Raw genomic sequence first — 9,994 nt, 5'->3', positions numbered from 1 at the left:
GAAGAGTCTCAACCCGTATGAGAATCCTGGACTAGCCCATCAGAAATCCAGAGGGTAGACCAACCCATGGTACGTTTGAGGCTATCTTTTCTCCTCCCTTCCCTACATATATATATTGCTCCCTGAGGATAGATGTGATGCAAGAGGTAAAAATTATCTTATGTTACAACTTGTTGTTAGTTATTGTTGGCACTAATAACCCTGTCTCAACGAGTAAAGTAAGTAGAGATTGTACAGATTGTTCTTGTTCTTAGGCCATGTACACAGTAACAATGCATGTCAGGGGTCCGGACCCAATCCCCTTGGGCGAGATCGCTGGGCCAGGCTGCACACATGTGGGTCAGCTGTGAAGCGGACGACACTCTGTGTTGCTATGTGGGGGCATGTGTGATGTCACGCGGCAGGCTGGTGAGCGGTGAGAACAATGTGATTGGTTGAAGATTGGAGTCGCTGGGGTGAGTACGCCCGCCTGCATGTGGTGTTCGAGGGCTGCAAGCGCTGAATTCTGGAGGGTGATGAGCACTGGGGTTGCCTCATTAGGATCCAGAGGCTTACCCCTCCTGAGGTAACTACCCCATAGGGGCACTTTTTCCTTTTCTTTCTTACAGATTCACTTTAACTAGCACTGTCACTTCCCATTTGATATGAAGGTCGGGTAGAACAATAGTTGCTGTGTAATCAGAGGCGGGACAAGCTCCTCCAGCACCCAAGGCTGAGACACCAAAGTGCGCCCCTCCATCCCTGCCACCCCAGCCGTCACTCACTGATTTGCTATTAGACTAAGAGGCGCCACAGGGCCCACAACTTCACCAACACCTTAATATCTAGTTATCTGGCTTGCAGTCACTGCTATGTATCCCCTTATCTAATTTCTTTTTGTTTCAAACACAATTAGGAATGACAGCTGAATGAATTGTGCTCCCCTCCTACACTGCGCCCTGAGGCTGGAGCCTCTCCAGCCTATGCCTCGGCCCGGCCCTGTGTGTAATTGTTGCGAATTGATCACTAATGTATTCTTTGGATCATTTTTGACTTATTGCTGTCTCAAAAATCTGCATATAAAGGACACATCCAAGCTTACTAAAAATAAAAAAAATCCACTTACCTGGGGCTTCATACAGCCCCTGCCTGCCAATCGGTGCCCACGCCGCAGCTTCGCTCCACATTGGTGGTCCTGGGTCCACTCTGCGCAGGATTCCTACTGTGCCTGCGCGAGCGGCTCTGAGTCGCGCTGACGTCATTTGGACTGTACAGCGCAGGTGCAGAACTACTGTGTCTGCGCTGTACAGTCCAGATGACGTCAGCGCGAACAGTGAACCGCACGCTGGAGCGCAGAGAGAGCCGACGCGGAAGCCGACCTGGCTGGTGACCTGCCACCGGAGCACAGGACAGATGCCAGGGGCTGGAAGAAGCCCCGGGTAAGTGGATTTTTTATTTTTATTTTGCTTGGACCACTCCTTTAAGGTGGCCATACCATCTACCGATTTTGCGGCACGATCGCCCACCCAATTGAAGATTGGTGAAGCAACAAGCATGCCCAATTGGCTAATCGACCAATTTCGGGCCGATATCAGTCGATGCGTGGATAGGACAAGCTGGAAATACCTCAATCAAAAGAGCTTGATCTTGGTAACAGCGTTTTATATTTTGCGATGACAGACAAATGTGGTGAACCCCTGCCACTGTCCCCCTAGTGCACAAACACTGCACCAGAAAATCATCAGTAATTACTATAATATACCTACAGTAAATCTATATTTTGCTACTGGTTCTGAAGGACCTGCTAACTCGGAGTGTTCCAGATAAGTGGGTGTCAGACTCTTTGTTTCTACTCTCCTTATGGACGACAAATCTCACAACTCTTTCCCTTGATGTTCATTCCATCTACTACAGTTTAAAATCTTCAGATATCACCATTATTGCATAGCTCCCCACTGTCCCTTTTTGGAGGGACAGTCCCTCTTTGGGAACCAAATCCCTCTGTCCCTCTTTCTTCCTCATTTGTCCCTCTTTCAGGACTGATGTACAGATCTATGTAAATATATGTATTTTTCTCCTGAAAAATTGTTTAATTGGCTCCAACCTTTATTCCCATCCTTTTAAATTGTTATAGTTTTTAATTTCAAATGTTAATATGAAGAAAAACTACTGATGATAGAGGAGAGGAGACTAATGTGGTTTGAATTCTAAAATAACTTAATTTTTAGTGGTGGGGGTGTGGCTAGCAATGTGGTGGGGGTGTGGCTAGGAATGTGGTGGGGGTGTGGCTAGGAGTGTGATGGGGGCATGTCTAAAATTGTCCCTCTTTCTCATCTCAAAAAGTTGGGAGTTATTGTTATTGCAATGACCAAGGATTTCATGCAGGGGAAGAACGATCACAAGGGGGCCCAGAGCTGTGAGGGGCCCCAACTGCTAGCCTTTTGTGAAGGGGTCCATCCTTCAGATCAGGTGTTTTGTGGCCACACGTTATGGGTGTGAAATCCTGATGGCCACACCCTTGTGAGATGCCCCCAGGCTGTGAAGGGCACCAAGAGAAAGCCAGGAAAGGGGTGTAAACGGGGGGGGGGAAGTCCCATCAAAGTCTTGCTGGGGTTCCCATGAATTGTAGTTATGACACTGATTTCATGCCATGTTTAAATATAAAAACAACATAGTAACAATCATCATTTTCCTTGTAGGAGTTCAAGTAATAAAACCTGTTGTATATCCTAATGATAAATTTGGTATCATTCTCGTGAAGCAAAACACTGTAATCCTGCAGGAATTCATCAGATGGGTCATTTCTTGTCACCTTCTCAACAGAGAAAATATCCCATAGATATGTACATATTGCATTCTGTAGCATTGTCGTCACTTGTTTTCCGTTACTGTCCAATCCATGTGGTGCAAGGCCGGATTTATACTGTTTCTGCCCCCAGGCCAAGTATGTTGGGGCTACCCTTCCAAGTGCAGCAGCCCCTCCCATTCTATGTTCAGCCCCCTCCTCCATGTGTATCATCCATGTACAGCAACCCCTCCCATTCCATGTGCCGCCCCCTCTCCCATGTGTAACATCCATGTACTGCAGCCCCTCCCATTCCATGTGCAGCCCCCTCCTCCATGTGTATCATCCATGTACAGCAGCCCCTCCCATTCCATGTGCAGTCCACTCTTCCATGTGTAACATCCATGTGCAGCAGCTCCCCTACCATTCCATGTGCAGCCCATTCTTCCATGTGTATCATCCATGTACAGCAGCCCCTCCCATTCCATGTGCAGCCCACACTTCCATGTATATTATCCATGTACTGCAGCCCCTCCCATTCCATGTGCTGCCCCCTCTTCCATGTGTAACATCCATGTACTGCAGCCCCTCCCATTCCATGTGCAGCCCCCTCTTCCATGTGTATCATCCATGTACAGCAGCCCCTCCCATTCCATGTGCAGCCCCCTCTTCCATGTGTAGCAGTCCCTCCCATTCCATGTGCAGCCCCCTCTTCCATGTGCAGCAGCCCCTCCCATTCTATGTGCAGCCCCCTCCTCCATGTGTATCATTCATGTACAGCAGCCCCTCCCATTCTACGTGCAGCCCCCTCCTCCATGTGTATCATCCATGTGCAGCAACCCCTCCCATTCCATGTGCAGCCCCCTCTTCCATGTGTATCATCCATGTGCAGCAACCCCTCCCATTCCATGTGCAGCCCCCTCCTCCATGTGTATCATCCATGTGCAGCAACCCCTCCCATTCCATGTGCAGCCCCCTCTTCCATGTGTATCATCCATGTGCAGCAACCCCTCCCATTCCATGTGCAGCCCCCTCCTCCATGTGTATCATCCATGTGCAGCAACCCCTCCCATTCCATGTGCAGCATTGCCCCTCCCATTCCATGTGCAGCCCCCTCTTCCATGTGTAACATCCATGTACAGCAGCCCCTCCCATTCCATGTGCAGCCCTCTCTTCCACGTGCAACATCCATGTGCAGCAGCCCTTCGCTTCCTTGTGCAGCTCCCTTGGACATCAGCTTCCCTCTTTCATGTGTTTCTCCCCATTTGAAGCCTTCTCTTCCACATGCAGCAACCCCTATTTCATTTCCAGTTGCTTCTTGAGCTTCTGCCCAAAGCCTGTGCCTTTGTGGCCTTTTCAGAAATCCGGGCCTGATTCGCTGCACTTCTGCGTCGCCTCTCTTGAGTGCTACACCAGAGGTCATTTTTCCATCCACCAGCTCCATGTAGTGCTTCTCTGGCTTAAATGAGTTGTGGAATCTTTTACATTTCTTTATGCCTGTAATAATATGCAATGCCGCTCCTGTGTCAACCGTTCATTATTTTGTTATTAACAGGTTCAACTAGTTTTCACTTATTTTAGAAGTAAAATGTTTGTTCTGTATCATCAGCTGCTTTAGGTTGTCATTTACTTTCCATCTTCACAATGTCCCTTTGTGTGTGGAGCTCTTGCAGTGGCTACAAAAGAGGCATCTTCTTATTTTGTCTACTCTGGCATTGTGGCCTTTGGGTTACTGCTTTAGCCAGGGCCAGGTTTCTGGAGAGGCCACCAGGGCCCAGGCCTTGGGTGGCAGCTAGCCAAGGGGAGGCTGGACATGGAAGAGGGATTGCCATATATGGAAGAAGAGGCTGCAAATGGAATACAGAGGTTGAAAATAAGGAGCAACATATGGAAGTAGGGAGCTGCTGCCCAAGGGAGCTGTATACAGCTGTAGGAGGGGCTGCTGTACATGAATGTTAGACATGGAATAGGAAGGGGGGCTGCACAAGGAATAGGAGGGGGTTGCTGCACATGGAAGGGAAGCTACAAGAAAGTTGGCCTAAAGGTGCACTCATGCTTATTTTATTGCTGTGCCTTCTGTAGACTTTTAGTGATTATTTTAGGAACTCCAATGAAAATAATAAAAAAAATGCTTCATTTTTACAATATTTATGCATAAATGATTTAGTCAGTGTTTTCCCATTGTAAAAGCTTTACTCTCCTTGATTTACTTTTTGACATTTATCACATGGTTATATTTTTACTGCTGGCAGGTGATGTCAGTGGAAGGAGATGCTGCTTGCTTTTTTGGCCGTTGGACCCAGCTGTAAACAGCTGTTATTTCCCACAATGCAACGAGGTTCACAGACAGGAAACTGCCACGACCATGGTCCTGACATTACACTGTGGGAGGAGTTTCACCCCAATATCAGCCATACAGAGCCCCCTGATGATCTGTTTGTGAAAAGGAAAAGATTTCTCATGGGAAAGGGGGTATCAGCTACTGATTGGGATGAAGTTCAATCCTTGGTTACAGTTTCTCTTTAATGCTGGGTACATATGCAATTTTCCTTCGGATAGACCATTTGAATTGATAATTTCTGACAGGTCCAATCTGACTTTAGATTGTTTTTTTCATCAATTTTCCGACCACTCCTGTACAAAATCAATCACAAAAATCATCGTCAGAAATTATCAATTCGACCTGTCTATCTGATGGAAAATTGCATGGTATGTACCAGGCATAAGTCACAATGCAGAAGCAGTGTGTGAAAAAAGTACTCTCTTACCAGTTCCAAAGAGTCAGTAGCAGGCAGGTGTTGTAAATCAAATGCATTGGATTAACTGTCCATCAGCAAGTGTGACCACTATAAAAGCAGCAGTTTGGGCAGTTTCCTGGTCTAGAGCTAACTGCAATGCCAAGGAGGAAAGACATCAGCAATGGTCCTATGCTAGGTACACACGATACACAGTGGCGTAGCTAAGGAGCTGTGGGCCCCGATGCAAGTTTTACAATGGGGCCTCCAAAGCACTCTATACATAACAATTGACAGTGCAGTTTCTAGGCTAAAATGCACCCAGGGCGAGGGTGTAAAAATTGCGCCCCCCCTCCCCGAAGCAAGGTATGGGTGCCCGCAGTATAGGTTAGCCAGGTCTAGTTGCACTCAGTATAGATTCCCCCAGAATAGGTACCTCAGTATAGGTAGCCAGCTATAGGTCCCCCCAGTATAGGTAGCCAGGCATAGGTGAGCCAGTATAGTAGCCCCCGGTATAGGTTAGCCAGGTAGGTGCCTCCAGTACAGGTAGCCAGTAGAGTTGCCCCCAGTATAGGTTAGATAGGCAGGCGACCCCGGTATAAGTTAGATAGGTAGGTGCCCCCAGTACAGGTTAGCTAGGTGGGTGCCTCTAATATAGGTAGCCAGAATAGTTGCCCCCAGCATAGGTTAGATAGGTAGATGCCCCCAGTATAGGTTAGATTAGGTAGCTGCCCCCTCAGTATAGGTTAGATTAGGTAGCTGCCCCCTCAGTATAGGTTAGATTAGGTAGCTGCCCCCTCAGTATAGGTTAGATTAGGTAGCTGCCCCCCAGTATAGGTTAGATTAGGTAGGTGCCCTCCAGGATAGGTTAGATAGGTAGGTGCCCCCCCAGTATAGCTTTGATTAGGTAGCTGCCCCCCAGTATAGGTTAGATTAGGTAGCTGCACCCTCAGTATAGGTTAGATTAGGTAGCTGCCCCCCAGTATAGGTTAGATTAGGTAGCTGCCCCATCAGTATAGGTTAGATTAGGTAGGTGTCCCCCAGTATAGGTTAGATTAGTTAGGTGCCCCCCAGTATAGGTTAGATTAGGTAGGTGCCCCCCAGGATAGGTTAGATAGGTAGCTGTCCCCCAGTATAGGTTAGATTAGGTAGGTGCCCCCCAGTATAGGTTAGATTAGGTAGGTGCCCCCCAGTATAGGTTAGATTAGGTAGGTGCCCCCCAGGATAGGTTAGATAGGTAGCTGTCCCCCAGTATAGGTTAGATTAGGTAGGTGCCCCCTCAGTATAGGTTAGATTAGGTAGGTGCCCCCCAGTATAGGTTAGATTAGGTAGGTGCCCCCCAGTATAGGTTAGATTAGGTAGGTGCCCCCCAGGATAGGTTAGATTGGTAGCTGCCCCCCAGTATAGGTTAGATTAGGTAGCTGCCCCAATATAGGTTAGGTAGGTGCCCCCCATGATGGAGGGGGGAGTCGCAGCCGCGGGGAGGGCAGCCCGACCTCTCCCTACCTCTCCCCGGGCCGCCCTCCGTGCGATCTCCCCTCGGACTGCAGAGTAATGCAGCAGGGAAGCGCTATAGAAAACTACTCACCTCCCTGGTTCCAATCGCTGCTCTCTCGCTGCCAGTCTCCTCTCTCTGCATAGACGCTGATACACACACACGCTGCTTCCTGTTTAGCGTGTGTGTGTATCAGCGTCTATGGAGAGAGGAGACTGGTGGCGAGAGAGCAGCGATTGGAACTAGGGAGGTGAGTAGTTTTCTATAGCGCTTCCCTGCGCATTACTCTGCAGTCGGAGGGGAGATCGCACGGAGGGCGGCCCGGGGAGAGGGAGGGAGAGGTTGGGCTGCCCTCCCCGAGGCTGCGACTCCCCCCTCCATCACAGCGCCCCCCTCCCAGCAGCGCTCAGGGCGGCTGCACGGGCCGCACGGCTGTAGAAACGGCCATGACAATTGATACGGCGTACCAAAAACCTGCCAATGGCAACTACAGTGTTAGAGGTACAAGAAGGGGATTGGGAACAGCTTGTTAGTGATTACCACTATTCAAAGTATCTATAGAAGTGATTATTATGAGTACAGGGCCAATAGAGAGCTAATACTGTAGTTGAGGGAGGGCTCTTCGGGGCCCCTCTGGCCCAAGGGCCCCGATGCGGTCGCTACCTCTGCACCCCCTATCGCTACGCCCCTGACGATACAATTTTCTGACAGATTTACTGTCAGATCGACTATTTCAAACAGACCTGATTTCAGATCGATTTTACATTCACTTCTATGGAAAATGGATTGGAAAATCGATCAGAAATCAAGTCACACCTGTTGGAAATAGTCAATCTGACAGTAAATCTGTCAGAAAATTGTATCGTGTGTACCTAGAATTGGAGAATCAATTGCTGCTGCCCATCAATCTGGGATCTATTATGAGGCCAGTTCCAAACAATTCTCCAGTGAGAAAGATTACCTGCAAGTGGTAAACATTGAAGACTGTTGTAAATATTCCCAGGAGTGGCTATCCCAGAAAATTCACCCTAAGGCCACTGTTGCTTTATTTGCTTGCACAAGACTTACAGTGTTTCGTATTACTTGCATGCGTGTTTGTGCAGGAACAGCATTGGAAACTGGTGCCAAATCCCTTTATTCAGCTTTATAAGCAAGAAGTTTTGAATCAAGATGAAACCATTTATTGGCTAACTTAGAGGTAAACAAAAAGTAAGCTTTCAGCTAACAAGCCTTCTTTAGACTTAGTTCTTGTATATTACAGTCAGAGCCGGGACAAGGTCCTCCAGCACCCAAGGCTGAGACACCAAAGTGCGCCCCTCCATCCCTCCCACCCCAGCCGGCACACACTGATTGCTATTAGACTAAGAGGGCCACAGGGCCCACAACCTCCCCAACACCTTAATATCTAGTTATCTGGCTTGCAGTCACTGCCATGTATCCGCTTTTCTTATTTCTTTCTGCTTCATACACGATTAGGAATGACAGCTGAATTAATTGTGCGCCCCCTCCTACACTGTGCCCTGAGGCTGGAGCCTCTCCAGCCTATGCCTCGGCCCGGCCCTGATTACAGTGGATCCAGGATGAAAAAATAACTATAGCAAGTAAATTGTCTTTATATCCTATCTAAAGTGTAGATGTTTTACACAGCAAATATAGCTATAAATAGCTTCAACGGTATATGATTTACTTCTTCCTGTGATACAATGAGGGCAGCCATGTTTTGCTTATCATCATCAACACAGGGAAACCTCCACCCCTCAGCCTGTGATAACTCCACTCCCTTCTCCACCCCCTTCTGAAATCACTGTATATACTATATAGGGGAGGAGTATATGTATACCGCTGTCCTGTCATGGCGGTGCAGCGGGTCGCTTTGCTATGCAGTCAGAGTAGCGGCTGGCGGCGGGTGATTGAGACGATGCAGGGGAATCGGCTGCCTGCCTGGATGCTAATGCGCGCTGCCCCTGGCCCCCTGACAGCGGCTTCCTGCCTCCACTCCAGCCGGGATTGCCTCCACCAATCAGTGGCTTCCTGCCTCCACCAATCAGCGGCTTCCTGCCTCCACCAGTCAGTGCACAGTGGAGCAGTCAAATGCAAATAAAGATATGTGACGTGCCTCCTCGCCAAAGCTCAGCCCCATTATTAACTGCAAGCGCCGAGGCGCTGGAAGAGCTGGGGGCGTGGCTCTAGTAGTTTATTAGTTTACTGAGGAATTTATATAATAAAAATAAGCATTTGGGGGGGAAGAATGCCCCAGAAAATATATGTAAGAGGCACAAAAATGAAGCCCGCAAAAGTTTGTCTTGGATCCATTTTAACTACCTGAAGACCGCTCCACGCTGATGGGCGTGGCCGCGGCGGCAGCCCCAGGACCGCCTAATGTCAATTGGCGTCAGTTCCTGGAGCCGGCTACTGAAGGAGATCGTGCGCAGGGTGCGCGCTCATCTCCTTCTCATGGGGCGGAGCTCCGCCCCCTCTTCAGTCTCCGAGCGGCTATTGGGAGACTGTTAGATGGCGTGAGCGCCGTCTATTTACACATTACAGCACTGCGATCAGCAGCAGCGCTGTACTGGGGAAAAAAGAGCGATCGGCAGTGATAGGCTGTCTGGGGGAGAAAGGGAAGGAGGCTGGCTGGGGGAGGCAGCAGAAACATTTATTTATTTTTTTAAATAAAATGACAATATAATTATTTATATTAACAAAAATAAACAACTGGGGGGGGCAATCAGACCCCACCGTCTCCAACAGAGAGCTCTGTTGGTGGGGGAAAAAGGTGGGGGGGGGGGTTCACTAGTGTGCTGTGTTGTGCGGCCCTGCAGCTTGGCCTTAAAGCTGCAGTGGCCCTTTTAGTAAAAAAATAGCCTGGTCTTTAGGGGGGTTTAGCACTGTGGTCCTGAAGTGGTTAACAAGATGTTAAAACACACAGTTTATATCCACTGGACATTCAGAGGAGAAACATTCATTTGCAAACATAAAAAAATGTCATTAGATACAACTTCA

The 9,994-nt window shown here is 48.6% G+C and overlaps 1 protein-coding gene across 1 annotated transcript in view; it reads left to right on the top strand.

Annotated features, from left to right (window-relative positions):
• Nucleotides 1–9,994, top strand: part of LOC137525459 (sulfotransferase 1 family member D1-like) — a 64,603-nt gene continuing 54,609 nt past the window's right edge. Inside the window, exon 1 of the mRNA XM_068246557.1 lies at nucleotides 1–69. The gene's annotated coding sequence lies outside the window, so the exon portion shown is untranslated. The remainder of the gene's footprint in view (nucleotides 70–9,994) is intronic.

This window comes from Hyperolius riggenbachi, chromosome 7 (assembly GCF_040937935.1).
Source record: "Hyperolius riggenbachi isolate aHypRig1 chromosome 7, aHypRig1.pri, whole genome shotgun sequence".
Classification (NCBI taxonomy): Eukaryota; Metazoa; Chordata; class Amphibia; order Anura; family Hyperoliidae; genus Hyperolius; species Hyperolius riggenbachi.
The sequence above is the reverse complement of the archived record's forward strand: the minus strand, read 5'-3'. Positions and strand labels throughout refer to the sequence as shown.